This window comes from Oncorhynchus mykiss, chromosome 5 (assembly GCF_057628025.1).
Source record: "Oncorhynchus mykiss isolate SJ-2025 chromosome 5, ASM5762802v1, whole genome shotgun sequence".
Lineage (NCBI taxonomy): Eukaryota > Metazoa > Chordata > Actinopteri > Salmoniformes > Salmonidae > Oncorhynchus > Oncorhynchus mykiss.
In genome coordinates this window covers 91106086-91127383 of record NC_143026.1, presented here as the reverse complement: position 1 = coordinate 91127383, position 21298 = coordinate 91106086, and the positions used below count along the sequence as shown (strand labels likewise).

General features: G+C 47.1%; 1 protein-coding gene across 1 annotated transcript in view; it reads left to right on the top strand.

The window, feature by feature from the left end:
- The window catches only part of atf6 (activating transcription factor 6), a 119302-nt gene that overhangs the window by 36895 nt on the left and 61109 nt on the right, over positions 1–21298 (top strand). The window lies entirely within an intron of this gene.

The window sequence follows — 21298 nt, the reverse complement described above, 5'->3', positions numbered from 1 at the left end:
ACAACAGGTGTAGTAGACCTTACAGTGAAATGCTGAATACAACAGGTGTAGTAGACCTTACAGTGAAATGCTGAATACAACAGGTGTAGTAGACCTTACAGTGAAATGCTGAATACAACAGGTGTAGTAGACCTCACAGTGAAATGCTGAATACAACAGGTGTAGTAGACCTTACAGTGAAATGCTGAATACAACAGGTGTAGGTAGACCTCAGTGAAATGCTGAATACAACAGGTGTAGTAGACCTTACAGTGAAATGCTGAATACAACAGGTGTAGTAGACCTCACAGTGAAATGCTGAATACAACAGGTGTAGTAGACCTTACAGTGAAATGCTGAATACAACAGGTGTAGGTAGACCTCAGTGAAATGCTGAATACAACAGGTGTAGTAGACCTTACAGTGAAATGCTGAATACAACAGGTGTAGGTAGACCTCAGTGAAATGCTGAATACAACAGGTGTAGTAGACCTTACAGTGAAATGCTGAATACAACAGGTGTAGTAGACCTCACAGTGAAATGCTGAATACAACAGGTGTAGTAGACCTTACAGTGAAATGCTGAATACAACAGGTGTAGGTAGACCTCAGTGAAATGCTGAATACAACAGGTGTAGTAGACCTTACAGTGAAATGCTGAATACAACAGGTGTAGTAGACCTTACAGTGAAATGCTGAATACAACAGGTGTAGTAGACCTTAGTGAAATGCTGAATACAACAGGTGTAGGTAGACCTAACAGTGAAATGCTGAATACAGCAGGTGTAGTAGACCTCACAGTGAAATGCTGAATACAACAGGTGTAGTAGGCCTTACAGTGAAATGGTGAATACAACAGGTGTAGTAGACCTTACAGTGAAATGCTGAATACAACAGGTGTAGTAGACCTTACAGTGAAATGCTGAATACAACAGGTGTAGTAGACCTTACAGTGAAATGCTGAATACAACAGGTGTAGTAGACCTTACAGTGAAATGCTGAATACAACAGGTGTAGTAGATCTAACAGTGAAATGCTGAATACAGCAGGTGTAGTAGACCTCACAGTGAAATGCTGAATACAACAGGTGTAGTAGGCCTTACAGTGAAATGGTGAATACAACAGGTGTAGTAGACCTTACAGTGAAATGCTGAATACAACAGGTGTAGTAGACCTTACAGTGAAATGCTGAATACAACAGGTGTAGTAGACCTTACAGTGAAATGCTGAATACAACAGGTGTAGTAGACCTTACAGTGAAATGTTGACAGGTACTGGTACAGAGTCAATGTGCGGGGGCACCGGTTAGTCAAGGTAATTGAGGTAATATGTACATGTAGGTAGAGTTATTACAGTGACTATGTGGTTTGAGTCTTTTAGGGCCTTCCTCTGACACCGCCTGGTATCGAGGTCCTTGGATGGCCGGAAGCTTGGCCCCAGTAATGTTCTGGGCCGTACGCACTACCCTCTGTAGTGCCTTGCGGTCGGAGGCCGAGTAGTTGCCATACCAGGCAGTGATGCAATCAGTCAGGCAGGATGCTCTCGATGGTGCAGCTGTAGAACCTTTTGAGGATCTGAGGATCCATGCCAAATCTTTTCAGTCTCCTGGGGGGGGGGGGTAGGTTTTGTTGTGCTTGGACTATGTTAGTTTGTTGGTGAAGTGGACACCAATGAACTTGAAGCTCTCAACCTGCTCCACTACAGCCCCGTCGATGAGAATGGGGGCGTGCTTGGTCCTCCTTTTCCTGTAGTCCACAATCATCCCCTTTGTCTTGATCACGTTGAGAGAGAGGTTGTTGTCCTGGCACCACACGGCCAGGTCTCTGACCTCCTCCCTTTAGGTAGTCTCGTCGTTGTCGGTGATCAGGCCTACCACTGTTGTCATCGGCCAACTTAATGATGGTGTTGAAGTCGTGCCTGGCCGTGCAGTCATGAGTGAACAGGGAGTACAGGAGGGGACTGAGCACGCACCCCTGAGGGGCCCCTGTGTTGAGGATCAGCGTGGCGGATGTGTTTTTACCTAGCTCACCACCTGGGGACGGCCCGTCAGGAAGTCCAGGATCCAGTTGCAGAGGGAGGTGTTTAGTCCCAGTGTCCTTAGCTTAGTGATGAGCTTTGTGGGCACTATGGTGTTGAATGCTGAGCTGTAGTCAACGAATAGCGTTCTCATATAGGTGTTATTTTGTCCAGGTGGGAAAGGGCAGTGTGGAGTGCAATGTAGACGGCATCATCTGTGGATCTGTTGGGGCGGTATGCAAATTGGAGTGGGTCTAGGGTTTCTGGGATAAGGGTGTGGATGTGAGCCATGACCAGCTTTTCAAAGCACTTCATGGCTACTGACGTGAGTGCTACGTCTCGGTGTGTAATATGTATCCACATTAACTGTACAGCGTACAGGAAATGCACCCAGTCTACAGAACGCCATTGTTGATGATTCACTTCATCGTCCTGAAGATGTTTCTTCAGTCTCAGTTTGTTCCATTCCGTTTCCCGCCTCTTGATCTTCAGTATAGGTGACGATTGCAAAATGACAGGTCAGTGTTGTAGTAATGGAACAGCTGGCTACAGTCGGAATGTGTTGTAGTAATGGAACAGCTGGCTACAGTCGGAATGTGTTGTAGTAATGGAACAGCTGGCTACAGTCGGAATGTGTTGTAGTAATGGAACAGCTGGCTACAGTCGGAATGTGTTGTAGTAATGGAACCGCTGGCTACAGTCGGAATGTGTTGTAGTAATGGAACAGCTGGCTACAGTCAGAATGTGTTGTAGTAATGGAACAGCTTGCTACAGTCAGAATGTGTTGTAGTAATGAAACCGCTGGCTACAGTCAGAATGTGTTGTAGTAATGGAACAGCTGGCTACAGTCAGAATGTGTTGTAGTAATGGAACAGCTGGCTACATTCAGAATGTGTTGTAGTAATGAAACCGCTGGCTACAGTCAGAATGTGTTGTAGTAATGGAACAGCTGGCTACAGTCAGAATGTGTTGTAGTAATGGAACAGCTGGCTACAGTCAGAATGTGTTGTAGTAATGGAACAGCTGGCTACAGTCAGAATGTGTTGTAGTAATGGAACAGCTGGCTACAGTCAATGTGTTGTAGTAATGGAACAGCTGGCTACAGTCAGAATGTGTTGTAGTAATGGAACAGCTGGCTACAGTCAGAATGTGTTGTAGTAATGGAACAGCTGGCTACAGTCAGAATGTGTTGTAGTAATGGAACAGCTGGCTACAGTCAGAATGTGTTGTAGTAATGGAACAGCTGGCTACAGTCAGAATGTGTTGTAGTAATGGAACAGCTGGCTACAGTCGGAATGTGTTGTAGTAATGGAACAGCTGGCTACAGTCAGAATGTGTTGTAGTAATGGAACAGCTGGCTACAGTCAGAATGTGTTGTAGTAATGGAACAGCTGGCTACAGTCAGAATGTGTTGTAGTAATGGAACAGCTGGCTACAGTCAGAATGTGTTGTAGTAATGGAACAGCTGGCTACAGTCAGAATGTGTTGTAGTAATGGAACAGCTGGCTACAGTCGGAATGTGTTGTAGTAATGGAACAGCTGGCTACAGTCAGAATGTGTTGTAGTAATGGAACAGCTGGCTACAGTCGGAATGTGTTGTAGTAATGGAACAGCTGGCTACAGTCGGAATGTGTTGTAATAATGGAACAGCTGGCTACAGTCGGAATGTGTTGTAGTAATGGAACAGCTGGCTACAGTCAGAATGTGTTGTAGTAATGGAACAGCTGGCTACAGTCGGAATGTGTTGCAGTAATGGAACAGCTGGCTACAGTCAGAATGTGTTGTAGTAATGGAACAGCTGGCTACAGTCAGAATGTGTTGTAGTAATGGAACAGCTGACTACAGTCAGAATGTGTTGTAGTAATGGAACAGCTGACTACAGTCAGAATGTGTTGTAGTAATGGAACAGCTGGCTACAGTCAGAATGTGTTGTAGTAATGGAACAGCTGGCTACAGTCAGAATGTGTTGTAGTAATGGAACAGCTGACTACAGTCAGAATGTGTTGTAGTAATGGAACAGCTGGCTACAGTCAGAATGTGTTGCAGTAATGGAACAGCTGACTACAGTCAGAATGTGTTGTAGTAATGGAACAGCTGGCTACAGTCAGAATGTGTTGCAGTAATGGAATGGTAAAACAGCTGGCTACAGTCAGTTGGAGGAAATATCATGTGACGGGTCAAAAGGGGTGGTGTCCTTCGGGTGCTTTTATGTTTCGCTAGGGTGCTGTAAGGACAGCTGCAACACATAACACACAATTCACACTGGTGATATGACCTCCTGTGCTGTCTACACACTAATTACCAGTACTGAGAAGTCCTACACACCACACTACACTGGTTTCAGCTCAGACAAGGCATTATTTCACTTCAGCAGAGGCCGTCCAAGAGAAGCAAACCAGGCACAAACAAGACAAGAATAGTCAGTTATAGCGTATTTTTTGGGGTTTATACTAGCCAGTGGTTTCTCAGTAAAAGTCCTCTGTCTTTTGTGCTGGTTTTTGTTTTAGGGGGCAGCTTTCGTTGTTCTCTATTAAAAGCTAAGGGATAGTTTTTTGTTTCTTTTGGTCTTTTTGTTACTATGTTGTAAACTCATTTGAAAATGCCGGCTTACACACACTTCAGACGCCCGAATTTATGGAGAGTCAAACTTGACTAGAAATTAAAAGTGGGCTGGCACGTTTTTAAAAGCTTTTCCTGACATACCGAATGGTTTCATACAACCGCTCTCAACCCCGTTCGGTTTTTGGGGTCGAATTCAGGCATAACAGCGACCTCTCACAGAAGTCCCCCGCCTGCTAATCCGAGGCCATGGTTGTGCTTCCGTTGTGGGTGTGATAGAGAAGCAACCTTTTTATTTGCATGCAATTAACATATATTAACATGCATTAGCATTTCTCCCGACAGTGGAAGGACTTCTCTGGCGCGCTGCATCAAACAGAGGTGTGCTTCAGCAGCAAGGAAGAGACTCGCACTATTGTTTCAGATGGCACTTTAACCTCTTCGAAAGAGAAAGTGACTTATTTTTTGTTCAGTGTTCGATAGAGCGCTGTTTGAACTCAGGCTTATTGCTTTTAGATTGGTCTTGGTTTCTAGAAGGATCCTTCATATAGCCAGCAGGTAGTAAAAGGTCATTCCTGTGGCTGTGAGTACCAGTAATTCCTTATAGTAACCACCACTTGCAACAGCCCTTGTGGTTTTCACAAGGATCTTTCAGAAGTACACATCCTCGGTTTCTCTCTCGGTTTCTCTCTCTCTCTCGGTTTCTCTCTCTCGGTTTCTCTCTCTCTCTCGGTTTCTCTCTCTCTGTCTCTCTGTCTCGGTTTCTCTCTGTCTCTCTCTGTCTCTCTCTCTGTCTCTCTCTGTCTCTCTCTCTGTCTCTCTCTGTCTCTCTGTCTCTGTTTCTTTCTCTCTCTCTGTTTCTTTCTCTCTCTCTCTGTTTCTGTCTCTCTCTCTCTCTGTTTCTGTCTCTCTCTCTCTGTTTCTCTCTCTCTGTTTCTCTGTCTCTCTCTCTGTCTGTCTGTCTGTCTGTCACTCTCTCTCTGTCTGTCTGTCGCTCTCTCTCTGTCGCTCTCTGCGTCCTCCCCCAACAGGACGGGTAGCCTATTCTCATCAGAGAGGTCTTTGAAACCTTAAATAAGGGTTTCAAATATGGGGAAATGACACTCTCAATTTTTTTTTTTTTTTTTAACATTTTGTCAGGAAATGCAGCTCTGTCTCAGGTTCTGCTGTGGTGCAGTGGTTACACAGCCTTTCCTCTACAGGGAGCCAGGTTTTCCTGTGTCTACCCTTCTCAATGGCAAAACTGTGCTCAGTGAGCCTGTACTTTGTCAAGGGTTTTCAAAGGTTTTGATCAGTAACCATGGTCAAAGAGTTAGCCACGGTGTACTGTCGATTTAGGGCCAAATAGCACTGCATTTTGCTTTGTGTTTGTGCATGTGTTTCCCAATAAGCAGTGTAGTTTTGTTTTGACTGTGTTGTAATTTGGTTTATTCTGATTGATTGGATGTTCTGGTCCTGAGGCTTCAGTGTGTTAGTAGAACAGGTTTGTGAACTCAGCCCCAGGACCAGCTGGATGAGGGGACTGAGGCTTCAGTGTGTTAGTAGAACAGGTTTGTGAAATCAGCCCCAGGACCAGCTGGATGAGGGGACTGAGGCTTCAGTGTGTTAGTAGAACAGGTTTGTGAACTCAGCCCCAGGACCAGCTGGATGAGGGGAATGAGGCTTCAGTGTGTTAGTAGAACAGGTTTGTGAAATCAGCCCCAGGACCAGCTGGATGAGGGGACTGAGGCTTCAGTGTGTTAGTAGAACAGGTTTGTGAAATCAGCCCCAGGACCAGCTGGATGAGGGGACTGAGGCTTCAGTGTGTTAGTAGAACAGGTTTGTGAAATCAGCCCCAGGACCAGCTGGATGAGGGGACTGAGGCTTCAGTGTGTTAGTAGAACAGGTTTGTGAACTCAGCCCCAGGACCAGCTGGATGAGGGGAATGAGGCTTCAGTGTGTTAGTAGAACAGGTTTGTGAAATCAGCCCCAGGACCAGCTGGATGAGGGGACTGAGGCTTCAGTGTGTTAGTAGAACAGGTTTGTGAAATCAGCCCCAGGACCAGCTGGATGAGGGGACTGAGGCTTCAGTGTGTTAGTAGAACAGGTTTGTGAACTCAGCCCCAGGACCAGCTGGATGAGGGAACTCTTTGTTTTCTTTGCTCAGTGCTTGGCATTGCAGGGCTTGGTAATGATATGAGAGGGGGTCACTGTATTTAAGTTTTGGAAACATCTAAATGGCTCTTTTTTTAAAGTTTTTATTATTAGTGGATATTGGCCTAATTCTGCCCTGCATGCATTGTTTGTAGTTTTCCTCTGGACATGTAGGATAATCTTACAGAACTCTGCATGCGGGATTTCAATGGGGTGTTTGTCTCATTTGGTGAAATCTTGTTTTGCAAGTGGAACCCACACCTCGCTGGAATAAAGTGCAATTGGTTCTATGACGCATTCAATTAGTTTTTGCCAAATTTGAATAGGTATTTCAATTTGAATTGGTTTTTTAATGGTGCAGAATGCCCTGCGTGCTTTCTCTCTCAGCTCATTCACTGCATCATTAAGGTGTCCAGTTGAGCTTATTTTTAAACCTAAGTAATTGTAGTGTATTTTGTACCAATTGAAAACTTTGGTCTAATTCCCTGAGATCTGGATCTTCCCTCCAAAATCATTATTTTAGTATTTTTGGGGTTTACTGCTCTAACAGGTCCAGGTTCTGATGTAGGCCATGTGCTGTGGGTGACAGCAGGCATTGGTCATCTGTGAGGAGTAGGCATTTATCCTCTGAATTGTGGAGACTAACACCAGGGGCTGAGGATTTTTCTAGAATAGTGGCCAATTCGTTGATGTAAATATTGAAGAGTGCAGGGCTCAGATTGCAACCCTGGCGAAGGCCCCGCCCCCTGGTTAAAGAATTCTGTTATTTTCTTGCCAATTTTAATGCTGCACGTATTGCCATTATACATTGATTTAATTATGTCATATGTTTTACCCCCTACACCACTTTCAATAACTTTGTCGAACAGTCCTCCTGTATGCCAAATAGAATCAAATGCTTTTTAGAAGTCGATAAAGCAAGTGTATATTTTGGTGGACATGTTTATCTATCAGGGTGTGTAGGGTGTAAATAAAATCAGTCGTGAGTTTAGGCCCTGAATGTTCCACATGCTGACTGATAGGTTGAGTTTAGACCCTGGATGTTCCACATGCTGACTGATAGGGTTGATGACTTAAGGCCCTGAATGTTCCACATGCTGACTCATAGGTTGATGAGTTTAGGCCCTGAATGTTCCACATGCTGACTGATAGTGATTTCATGTCGCAGAAAGAAAGAATAGCAATCAGAAATACAGTAACTACTAACTAAAGTTAAGAGATAAACAGGATAACAACTAACATTTTTTTAAATATATATTCCTATTCATTGAACAACTAACTTTTAGTACAATTAGTGTTTAGTTTAGTTTAGTGCAGATGTATTGGAGGAGCTGTTTAATCTCACTCAATCCTACAGAGTTCTCTTGTCCTCAGTGTTATAATAGTAGAAAACACAAGGTGCAATTTTGAAATTTGGTTGTGCATCAGCAGTTTTTCAACAATTTAGCCTTCGGGCTCCCAAAAAGACTTGGGCTGTCTTTGACTGCATTTGTACTCAGACCTGCGAGCCAATGTGTGCCCTACATGATGAATTTACGATTCTTTTGTGGTCCCCACCTCCATCAAAGTTGCCCATCCTTGCTCTGGGGGAATAATCTAGACTGCCCTCTCTGTTATGTTATCTGTTATGCCAGTCCAGTCGACTGAAGGATTGCTGTTGACATTAACATGGAACATATTTTAGCAGTTGTTGTTGTTGTTTTTATGAATGGTAATGGTGAACCTCAGCTGTTTCAGAGCTGTGTTTGCACAGTTCGAGTGGAGACGAGGACTGGGAGTGTCTGGTAGTTAAATAATCGTGACGGAGTCTGGAGAGGAGGAGTCTGGAGAGAGAGCATTGACCAGGAATTCCGCCGAGCTACAAGAGGCCAAAACAAACCAGCCACTTAGGCCGTTTTTTACAAACCTGACAGTCAATAACGTTACAATACAGAAATGAAAGGGGGGGGGGGGGTTCATTGTGAGAAAAGCATCAAAACCAGGTTTTTGGAGCTGAAATAAACCAGAATCTCAGGATAAATAGTCCATCCATGGTTCCAGAGAATAAACCTGTATTTAGACTCATCAAATGTCTAAAATCAAAATGATTTGAACTCTGTCAGATATGTTTATACGCTGAAAAGCAGTGGTAAATGGTTTAGCTATGTCTGTTGTGTTAGGCCTGGTGTGCTGCCTTAAACAGACTTTTTGCATGACTCAGCCGCATTGGCTCACACAAAGCAGTTGGGGTGTGTGTGTGTGTGTGTGTGTGTGTGTGTGTGTGTGTGTGTGTGTGTGTGTGTGTGGTTTGACCCATCGCAGCTGTTTTGACTGTATCGTTGTGGTTTGGCCACAGCACAGTGGTTAGAGTGATCAGTAAACCGCGTGGCCTACTTCAGGCAGGTGTTGGAGTGTGTTTACATCAGTGTCATTCCTCAGTGCCAGTCTGTGTTTGAGCTGTGAGCGTGTTTGTGTGTACAGTGCATTTGGACTCCTTGACTTTTTCCACATTTTGTTACATTAGAGCCTTATTCTAAAATTGATTACATTTAGTTTTTTCCCCCTCATCAACCTACACGCAATACCGCATAATGACATCGCAATACCCCATAATGACATCGCAATACCCCATAATGACATCGCAATACCCCATAATGACATCGCAATACCGCATAATGACATCGCAATACCGCATAATGACATCGCAATACCGCATAATGACATCGCAATACCCCATAATGACATCACAATACCCCATAATGACATCACAATACCCCATAATGACATCGCAATACCCCATAATGACATCGCAATACCGCATAATGACATCGCAATACCGCATAATGACATCGCAATACCGCATAATGACATCGCAATACCCCATAATGACATCCCAATACCCCATAATGACATCACAATACCCCATAATGACATCGCAATACCCCATAATGACATCGCAATACCCCATAATGACATCGCAATACCGCATAATGACATCGCAATACCGCATAATGACATCACAATACCGCATAATGACATCGCAATACCCCATAATGACATCACAATACCCCATAATGACATCGCAATACCCCATAATGACATCGCAATACCCCATAATGACATCGCAATACCCCATAATGACATCACAATACCCCATAATGACAAAGCAAAAAACGTTTTTGGGACATTTTTGCACATGTATTAAACATTTTAAAAATGATATCACATTTACATACACTACTGTTCAAAAGTTTGGGGTCACTTAGAAATGTCCTTGTTTTTTAAAGAAAAGCAATTTTTTTTGTCCATTAAAATAACCTCAAATAGATCAGAAATGCAGTGTAGATAATGTTGTAAATGACTATTGTAGCTGGTTTTTTTTTAATGGAACATCTACATAGGCGTACAGAGGCCCATTATCAGCAACCATCACTCCTGTGTTCCAATGGCACATTGTGTTAGCTAATACAAGTTTAGCATTTTAAAGGCTAATTGATCATTAGAAAACCCTTTTGCAATTATGTTAGCACAGCTGAAAACTGTTATTCTGATTAAAGAAGCAATAGAACTGTCCTTCTTTAGACTAGTTGAGTATCTGGAGCATCAGCATTTGTGTGCTCGATAACAGGCTCAAATTGGCCAGAAACGAAGCACTTTCTTCTGAAACTCATCAGTCTATTCTTGTTCTGAGAAATGAAGGCTATTCCTTGCGAGAAATTGCCAATAAACTGAAGATCTCGTACAACGCTGTGTTACTACTCCCTTCACAGAACAGCGCAAACTGGCTCTAACCAGAATAGAAAGAGGAGTGGGAAAACCCGGTGCACCACTGAGCAAGATGATACGTACATTAGTGTCTAGTTTGAGTAACGCCTCACAAGACCTTAACTTGCATCTTCATTAAATAGTACCCGCAAAACACCAGTCTCAACGTCAACAGTGAAGAGGCGACTCCGGGATGCTGGCCTTCTAGCTCTGTCAGGTTGGATGGGGTGCGTTGCTGCACAGCTATTTCCAGGTCTCTCCAGAGATGTTCGGTCGGGTTCAAGTCCAGTCTCTGGCTGGGCCACTCAAGGATATTCGGAGACTTGTCCCGAAGCCACTCCTGCATTATCTTGGCTGTGTGCTCGGGGTGATTGTCCTGTTGGAAGCTGAACTTTCACCCCCGTCTGAGGTCCTGAGCGCTCTGGAGCAGGTTTTCATCAAGGATCTCTCTGTACTTTGCTCCATTAATCTTTACCTCGATCCTGACTAGTCTCCCAGTCCCTGCCGCTGAAAAACATCCTCACAGCTTGATGCTGCCACCATGCTTCACTGTAGGGATGTTGGCAGGTTTCCTCCAGACATGACGCTTGGCATTCAGGCCAAAGAGTTTAATCTGGGTTTCATCAGACCAGACAATCTTGTTTCTCATGGTCTGAGAGTCCTTTAGGTGCCTTTTTGGCATACTCCAAGTGAGCTGTCATGTGCCCTTTACTGGGGAGTGGCTTCCGTCTGGCCACTGTACCATAAAGGCCTGATTGGTGGAGTGCTGCAGAGATGGTTGTCCTTCTGGAAGGTTCTCCCATCTCCACAGAGGAACTTTGGACGTCTGTCAGAGTCACCATTGGGTTCTTGGTCACCTCCCTGACCAAGGCTCTCCTCCCCCGATTGCTCAGTTTGGCCGGGCGACCAGCTCTAGGAAGAGTCTTGGTGGTTCCAATCTTCTTCTATTTAAGAATGATGGAGGCCACTGTGTTCTTGGGGACCTTCAATGCTGCAGACATTCTTTGGTACCCTTCCAAAGATCTGTGCCTCGACACAATCCTGTATCGGAGCTCTACGGACAATTCCTTCGACATCATGGCTTGGTTTTTGCTCTGTCAACTGTGGGACCTTATATAGACAGGTGTGTGCCTTTCCAAATCATGTCCAATCAATTGAATTTACCACAGGTGGACTCCAATCAAGTTGTAGAAACATCTGAAGGATGGTCAATGGAAACAGGATGCACCGGAGCTCAATTTTGAGTCTCATAGCAAAGGGTCTGAATAATTATGTAAATAAGCTATTTCTGTTTTTATTTTTAATACATTTGCAAACATTTCTAATAACCTGTTTTCGCTTTGTCATTATGGGATACTGTGATGTCATTATGGGGTACTGTGATGTCATTATGGGGTACTGTGATGTCATTATGGGGTACTGTGATGTCATTATGGGGTACTGTGATGTCATTATGGGGTACTGTGATGTCATTATGGGGTACTGTGATGTCATTATGGGGTTTTGTTTGTAGATTGATGAGGAATAAAAAAATATATATTCCATTTTAGAATAAGGCTGTAAAGTAACAAAATGTGTAAAAGGTGAAGGGGTCTGAATACTTTCCCAATGCACTGTTCGTAATTATGAGGGTGTGAAAAGCTTACTAAATATTGGGACAGGTGTCGAAATAGAGTGGCAAAGCTGAAAAACTGAGCTATTTGTAAAATAATATGCTCAGATTTCCTTCGAGATTTTCTGCTACGTTCTGGGCTGTAAATCATTACACTACAGGCCTCGGGGAAGCCCCCAACACGGGTAGACACCAGGCCAGGGGGAGGATGCTGTGACCCTGGGTACGATGTGTGTCCAGATGCTTGCCTGTGGAAACACTTGTCACTAAAACCTGTTTAACGTCCCCTCGTAAACTAAAGAAATGTTTTCGTCTTACTTGTTAAAAGATCTGAATTTTGAAGGGTTAACGGATCATCACACACTTCCTCCTTAATTAACCTCTGACCTCTGAGGTGATCTGAATGGAAAGAACAGTCCTGAACAACACCAGGGTGGTCAGCTGATCAAGGAACAGGCTCTGTAGTGCTGCTGTTTATTGCCCTCTGATTAGTCTCGTGTGCCAAACCTCAAAACGTGAGTCTTATGAATCGATAATTCAAGATAATGTGTTGGGAGCGGCTGGTGTTGAGGTTCAGGCTACCAACTGAAGGCAGTTGGAATCTATCAGTGAAAAGTTACCAGGCCTGCCAGTGGTACTCAACCCAACTCCCCCCTCACCGGTTCTGTTGATGTGGCGATTGAACCAGAGCCCACCCCGTGTCCTGGTAACCTCTGTCTCCCGGCGTTCCCAGGCTCTGGTGGTGGCACGGATCCCAGATCTGGGCCTGGAGGACAGAGCGAGAGAGTTTCTCAGGAGACGGAATACCAACTGTTACGGAGCTGTCATCTCTCCTCCTCGTCTGCTCTCCGGATCCAAATAACTTAATCAACCAGCTGGTCCATTAGACCCAGTGTCTTACAGGCTTACTGCTGCTGGGGGGAGAGGGGTGCCGTCAGGTTCCTGGGAGGGGATGTGTTTAGCTGTCATTCACACAGATGGGGGAAGTGTGTGTTTGGGTTAGGATGATTGAGTGTTGATTTAAATCCTTGGGATAAGAGGTGATGTTCAGGATGATAAGGTTTAAAAGTTTTTTACTGGGACAAATGACATTTTATTTCTAGTGTGTGTATGAGGCCTAACTCTAACCTCTGATATTAGTCCCTCCAGCTGTCTCTTCAATATGCCCTTCTGGTTCCTTTGGCGCCTGGCTCTCAGACAGAGCCATCTCTCAGATAGGCTAAAGTGTTTAAAGCTTGAACTTCGAAAGAGTATATACACTGGCTATACCAAACATTATATACACTGGCTATACCAGGAACATCTTCCTAATATTGAGTTGCTCCGCCCCCCCCCCCCCCACCCCTCTTTTGCCCTCAGAGCAGCCCCCATGCCCTCAGAGCAGCCCCCATGCCCTCTGCCCTCAGAGCAGCCCCCATGCCCTCTGCCCTCAGAGCAGCCCCCATGCCCTCAGAGCAGCCCCCATGCCCTCAGAGCAGCCCCCATGCCCTCTGCCCTCAGAGCAGCCCCCATGCCCTCAGAGCAGCCCCCATGCCCTCAGAGCAGCCCCCATGCCCTCAGAGCAGCCCCGATGCCCTCAGAGCAGCCCCCATGCCCTCAGAGCAGCCCTCACTCAGAGCAGCCCCCATGCCCTCAGAGCAGCCCCCATGCCCTCAGAGCAGCCCCCATGCCCTCTGCCCTCAGAGCATCCCCCATGCCCTCAGAGCATCCCCCATGCCCTCAGAGCATCCCCCATGCCCTCAGAGCATCCCCCATGCCCTCAGAGCAGCCCCCATGCCCTCAGAGCATCCCCCATGCCCTCAGAGCATCCCCCATGCCCTCAGAGCATCCCCCATGCCCTCAGAGCAGCCCCCATGCCCTCCGAGCAGCCCCCATGACCTCAGAGCAGCCCCCATGACCTCAGAGCAGCCCCCATGACCTCAGAGCAGCCCCCATGACCTCAGAGCAGCCCCCATGCCCTCAGAGCAGTCCCCATGCCCTCAGAGCAGCCCCCATGCCCTCAGAGCAGCCCCCATGACCTCAGAGCAGCCCCCATGCCCTCAGAGCAGCCCCCATGCCCTCAGAGCAGCCCCCATGCCCTCTGCCCTCAGAGCAGCCCCCATGCCCTCAGAGCAGCCCCCATGCCCTCAGAGCAGCCCCCATGCCCTCAGAGCAGCCCCGATGCCCTCAGAGCAGCCCCCATGCCCTCAGAGCAGCCCTCACTCAGAGCAGCCCCCATGCCCTCAGAGCAGCCCCCATGCCCTCAGAGCAGCCCCCATGCCCTCTGCCCTCAGAGCATCCCCCATGCCCTCAGAGCATCCCCCATGCCCTCAGAGCATCCCCCATGCCCTCAGAGCATCCCCCATGCCCTCAGAGCAGCCCCCATGCCCTCAGAGCATCCCCCATGCCCTCAGAGCATCCCCCATGCCCTCAGAGCATCCCCCATGCCCTCAGAGCATCCCCCATGCCCTCCGAGCAGCCCCCATGCCCTCCGAGCAGCCCCCATGACCTCAGAGCAGCCCCCATGACCTCAGAGCAGCCCCCATGACCTCAGAGCAGCCCCCATGCCCTCAGAGCAGTCCCCATGCCCTCAGAGCAGCCCCCATGCCCTCAGAGCAGCCCCCATGACCTCAGAGCAGCCCCCATGACCTCAGAGCAGCCCCCATGCCCTCAGAGCAGCCCCCATGCCCTCAGAGCAGCCCCCATGACCTCAGAGCAGCCCCCATGACCTCAGAGCAGCCCCCATGACCTCAGAGCAGCCCCCATGACCTCAGAGCAGCCCCCATGACCTCAGAGCAGCCCCCATGACCTCAGAGCAGCCCCCATGCCCTCCAGCCCCCATGCCCTCAGAGCAGCCCCCATGCCCTCAGAGCAGCCCCCATGCCCTCCAGCCCCCATGCCCTCAGAGCAGCCCCCATGCCCTCAGAGCAGCCCCCATGCCCTCAGAGCAGCCCCCATGCCCTCAGAGCAGCCCCCATGACCTCAGAGCAGCCCCCATGACCTCAGAGCAGCCCCCATGACCTCAGAGCAGCCCCCATGCCCTCAGAGCAGCCCCCATGCCCTCCAGCCCCCATGCCCTCAGAGCAAGTACCTAGGTGTCTGGCTAGACTCTAAACTCTCCTTCCAGACCCATATCAAACATCTCCAATCGAAAATCAAATCAAGAGTTGGCTTTCTATTCCGCAACAAAGCCTCCTTCACTCACGCCGCCAAACTTACCCTAGTAAAACTGACTATCCTACCGATCCTCGACTTCGGCGATGTCATCTACAAAATTGCTTCCAACACTCTACTCAGCAAACTGGATGCAGTTTATCACAGTGCCATCCGTTTTGTCACTAAAGCACCTTATACCACCCACCACTGCGACTTGTATGCTCTAGTCGGCTGGCCCTCGCTACATATTCGTCGCCAGACCCACTGGCTCCAGGTCATCTACAAGTCCATGCTAGGTAAAGCTCCGCCTTATCTCAGTTCACTGGTTACGATGGCAACACCCATCCGTAGCACGCGCTCCAGCAGGTGTATCTCACTGATCATCCCTAAAGCCAACACCTCATTTGGCCGCCTTTCGTTCCAGTTCTCTGCTGCCTGTGATTGGAACGAATTGCAAAAATCGCTGAAGTTGGAGACTTTTATCTCCCTCACCAACTTCAAACATCTGCTATCTGAGCAGCTAACCGATCGCTGCAGCTGTACATAGTCTATTGGTAAATAGCCCACCCATTTTCACCTACCTCATCCCCATACTGTTTTTATTTATTTATTTTTCTGCTCTTTTGCACACCAATATCTCTATCTCTACCTTTACATAACCATCTGATCATTTATCACTCCAGTGTTAATCTGCATAATTGTAATTATTTGCCTACCTTCTCATGCCTTTTGCACACAATGTATATATAGACTCCCCTTTTTTCTACTGTGTTATTGACTTGTTAATTGTTTACTCCATGTGTAACTCTGTGTTGTCTGTTCACACTGCTATGCCTTATCTTGGCCAGGTCGCAGTTGCAAATGAGAACTTGTTCTCAACTAGCCTACCTGGTTAAATAAAGGTGAAATAAAAAAAATAAAAAATAAAAGAGCAGCCCCCATGCCCTCAGAGCAGCCCCCATGACCTCAGAGCAGCCCCCATGCCCTCCAGCCCCCATGCCCTCCAGCCCCCATGCCCTCAGAGCAGCCCCCATGCCCTCAGAGCAGCCCCCATGCCATGCCCTCCAGCCCCCATGCCCTCAGAGCAGCCCCCATGACCTCAGAGCAGCCCCCATGCCCTCAGAGCAGCCCCCATGCCCTCAGAGCAGCCCCCATGACCTCAGAGCAGCCCCCATGCCCTCAGAGCAGCCCCATGACCTCAGAGCAGCCCCCATGACCTCAGAGCAGCCCCCATGCCCTCCAGCCCCCATGACCTCAGAGCAGCCCCCATGCCCTCAGAGCAGCCCCCATGCCCTCAGAGCAGCCCCCATGACCTCAGAGCAGCCCCCATGCCCTCCAGCCCCCATGCCCTCAGAGCAGCCCCCATGCCCTCAGAGCAGCCCCCATGACCTCCAGCCCCCATGCCCTCAGAGCAGCCCCCATGACCTCTGACCTCAGAGCAGCCCTGTTCATAGGCCCTTGAATATTTTGTCTTTCCCACAATCCACGTCTCAATTGTCTCGAGACCTTAAAAATCCTTCTTTTAACATGTTTCCTCCACTTCATCTACACTGATTTGAAGTGGATTTAACAAGTGACATCAACAAGGGATCATAGCATTCACCTGGTCAGTCTATTTCATGGACAGAGCAGGTGTTCTTAATGTTTTGTCCCCTCAGTGTATATGCCTTCTTCCCCATTCTGTGCATGTATAAACCTGTGTTTCTGTTTTATGATGACTAATTCTTCATGGAATGACACCGCCTATAAACACATCCATCGTCTATAGAGCAGAGCAGGATGATCACATGCGCCATTCTGTCTCCTTTATCCTGACCCCCCGACCTCTGAGTCAGGAAGTTTGATCCTGCAATTGTCTGTGTACTCTGGAGTCTTAGGGGTGACTTAAACCCATGCTGTGTTGCCGGGGGAACCGTTTACGATGTCACATGTCTTAGATGTCTTTATTATTTTCTGCTGCAGAGAGCGGTAGCCATCAGCGAGCGGTAGCCGTCAGTGAGCGGTAGCCGTCAGCGAGCGGTAGCATCAAAGGCTAAATAATTATCCCAGGAAATGAAGTAGAGCAAGGCTAGTTTTTATGTTAACCCCACCTTCTTTCCATTCACTCTCTCTCGCTTTCTGTCGCTACTTTCCCACCCACTCTCTTCTCACACATCCCCCTCTCTTCTCCTATGGTTCTCACTCTTTATTTTAAGGAGCCACATTCCTTAATGATGCTCACTGGTGTTCTGTGCCAGATCTCTCTCTCTCTCTCTCTCTCCTCTCCTCTCCTCTCCTCTCCTCTCCTCTCCTCTCCTCTCCTCTCCTCTCCTCTCTCTCGGACTATGAGTGCTCATGGGTACGTCATCCTTTTACCACCTGTTTAAGTCCAACTGATAAATCAGATGATATGAATGATGGTCCAGCTGATAAATCAGATGATATGAATGATGAAATGCCCTTCTCCTGTTGACACAACCACCACTGAGAACTAGAACCACCCCTGAGAACTAGAACCACCCCTGAGAACTAGAACCACCCCTGAGAACTAGAACCACCCCTGAGAACTAGAACCACCCCTGAGAACTAGAACCACCCCTGAGAACTAAGAACCACCCCTGAGAACTAGAACCACCCCTGAGAACTAGAACCACCCCTGAGAACTAGAACCACCCCTGAGAACTAGAACCACCCCTGAGAACTAGAACCACCCCTGAGAACTAGAACCACCCCTGAGAACTAAGAACCACCCCTGAGAACTAGAACCACCCCTGAGAACTAGAACCACCCCTGAGAACTAGAACCACCCCTGAGAACTAAGAACCACCCCTGAGAACTAGAACCACCCCTGAGAACTAAGAACCACCCCTGAGAACTAAGAACCACCCCTGAGAACTAAGAACCACCCCTGAGAACTAGAACCACCCCTGAGAACTAGAACCACCCCTGAGAACTAGAACCACCCCTGAGAACTAGAACCACCCCTGAGAACTAGAACCACCCCTGAGAACTAGAACCACCCCTGAGAACTAGAACCACCCCTGAGAACTAGAACCACCCCTGAGAACTAGAACCACCCCTGAGAACTAAGAACCACCCCTGAGAACTAAGAACCACCCCTGAGAACTAAGAACCACCCCTGAGAACTAAGAACCACCCCTGAGAACTAGAACCACCCCTGAGAACTAAGAACCACCCCTGAGAACTAGAACCACCCCTGAGAACTAAGAACCACCCCTGAGAACTAAGAACCACCCCTGAGAACTAAGAACCACCCCTGAGAACTAAGAACCACCCCTGAGAACTAAGAACCACCCCTGAGAACTAGAACCACCTTCCTGCTGAGTACTAACTGTAATCCACAACAGGTGCTCAGGGCACTCACAGATCAAACCTTTTTTTCTAATGAATGTCTTGTTTTTTGCCCTTTCATCATGATGATTACACTTTTTTCATTTCAATCAGCTGTGATACTGGGGTGGAAGTAACCTATAGGTAGAAATGTCAGTGAAACAAAGTTACGGGGGGGGGGGTTGATTTAAAAACATTTTTTTTTAAATGATAATTTAATTTGTTAGAACTTTAACCCCGTAGAGTCGATGTCCATGCCACAGAGGAAATCGTGTTAGTATAATAATACAAATCCCCCATCAATCTGTCTGTTTTTAAATAACTGTATTATCATTTGAGGAAAAAATACAACAAAATCACCATTTTAGTTTCAGTTATACCATGGCATTGGTGAATAATCGTTTCTGATTGGCTTGAAGGGCATTCTAGAGTGTGCATCATTTCCCTATAATGCACGGAATATTAGCACGGTCGAGTTCAATGGCTGTAGTTCATTCTTACTGTTTTATTGAACAGCCTTTTGAAAGCAAAAGTTGAATTGAAAACATAATTCAATACTAGCAAGCTAGGACTGGATGACTTGGTTAGCTATGACTTGGTTAGCTATGCCTTGGTTAGCTATGCCTTGGTTAGCTATGACTTGGTTAGCTATGCCTTGGTTAGCTATGACTTGGTTAGCTATGACTTGGTTAGCTATGACTTGGTTAGCTAAACTAGCGCAAGTCTGTTTGGTTACCAGGGCAACTACTGTAGCTATCTAGTAAACGCGCATGCTACTTCAGTGGACGTTGAACACATTTCTACTTGCAAATGAACACATTTGTTGCGGTTTAATGTGCTAAATTATAGCCATGGTATAAAAGGGATAATCAACGAGGGGCTTTATACGTTCTGTGGAAAATAATGCAACTTAGTGGAAGGTCAATTTCACGTCGTGGAACACACCTTCCACGTAGGTCGTTCATTATTTTTCAGAGAACGCATAACCCTCGTTGATTATCCCTTACATGTCCAAATGTGTAGCCTACAGTTCAGGAATATTTACTTTTGCCCTCATGGCTATATTGTTAAGAAGTAAAGTCATTACTCCATGCAGGGTAAGACTATATTGTTAAGATGTAAAGCCATTACTCCATGCAGGGTAAGACTATATTGTTAAGAAGTAAAGTCATTACTCCATGCAGGGTAAGACTATATTGTTAAGAAGTAAAGTCATTACTCCATGCAGGGTAAGACTATATTGTTAAGAAGTAAAGTCATTACACCATGCAGGGTAAGACTATATTGTTAAGATGTAAAGCCATTACTCCATGCAGGGTAAGACTATATTGTTAAGAAGTAAAGTCATTACTCCATGCAGGGTAAGACTATATTGTTAAGAAGTAAAGTCATTACTCCATGCAGGGTAAGACTATATTGTTAAGAAGTAAAGTCATTACTCCATGCAGGGTAAGACTATATTGTGGTGGTAAACGAGGAAATTAAATACTTTAATTCAGTTGTTCGGGATGATTGTCAAATAGATAAATCACTATAGTCTGCTATAATAGCAGGATTAAATTGTTCTGAGGATGATGATGATGATGATACCCACCACAGGGTGAAATGTTCTTGAAAAATGTTGGCAGAAATCAGAACTAAGAGTAAACACCGACATTTAGGGAGAGGGAAATCGGTAGAGTAAACCCCCGACGTCCGCTTTAGGGAGAGGGAAATCAGTGGAGTAAACCCCCGACATCCGCTTTAGGGAGAGGTAAATCAGTGGAGTAAACCCCCGACATCCGCTTTAGGGAGAGGTAAATCAGTGGAGTAAACCCCCGACATCCGCTTTAGGGAGAGGTAAATCGGTGGAGTAAACCCCCGACATCCGCTTTAGGGAGAGGGAAATCGGTGGAGTAAATCCCCGACATCCGCTTTAGGGAGAGGGAAATCGGTGGAGTAAACCCCCGACATCCGCTTTAGGGAGAGGGAAATCGGTGGAGTAAACCCCCGACATCCGCTTTAGGGAGAGGTAAATCGGTGGAGTAAACCCCCGACATCCGCTTTAGGGAGAGGGAAATCGGTGGAGTAAACCCCCGACATCCGCTTTAGGGAGAGGGAAATCGGTGGAGTAAACCCCCGACATCCGCTTTAGGGAGAGGTAAATCGGTGGAGTAAACCCCCGACATCCGCTTTAGGGAGAGGTAAATCGGTGGAGTAAACCCCCGACATCCGCTTTAGGGAGAGGGAAATCGGTGGAGTAAACCCCCGACATCCGCTTTAGGGAGAGGTAAATCGGTGGAGTAAACCCCCGACATCCGCTTTAGGGAGAGGTAAATTGGTGGAGTAAACCCCCGACATCCGCTTTATGGAGAGGGAAATCGGTGGAGTAAACCCCCGACATCCGCTTTAGGGAGAGGTAAATCGGTGGAGTAAACCCCCGACATCCGCTTTAGGGAGAGGGAAATCGGTGGAGTAAACCCCCGACATCCGCTTTAGGGAGAGGTAAATCGGTGGAGTAAACCCCCGACATCCGCTTTAGGGAGAGGGAAATCGGTGGAGTAAACCCCCGACATCCGCTTTAGGGAGAGGGAAATCGGTGGAGTAAACCCCCGACATCCGCTTTAGGGAGAGGTAAATCGGTGGAGTAAACCCCCGACATCCGCTTTAGGGAGAGGTAAATCGGTGGAGTAAACCCCCGACATCCGCTTTAGGGAGAGGTAAACCCCCGATGTCCGCTTTAGGGAGAGGGAAATCAGTGGAGTAAACCCCCGACATCCGCTTTAGGGAGAGGTAAACCCCCGACGTCCG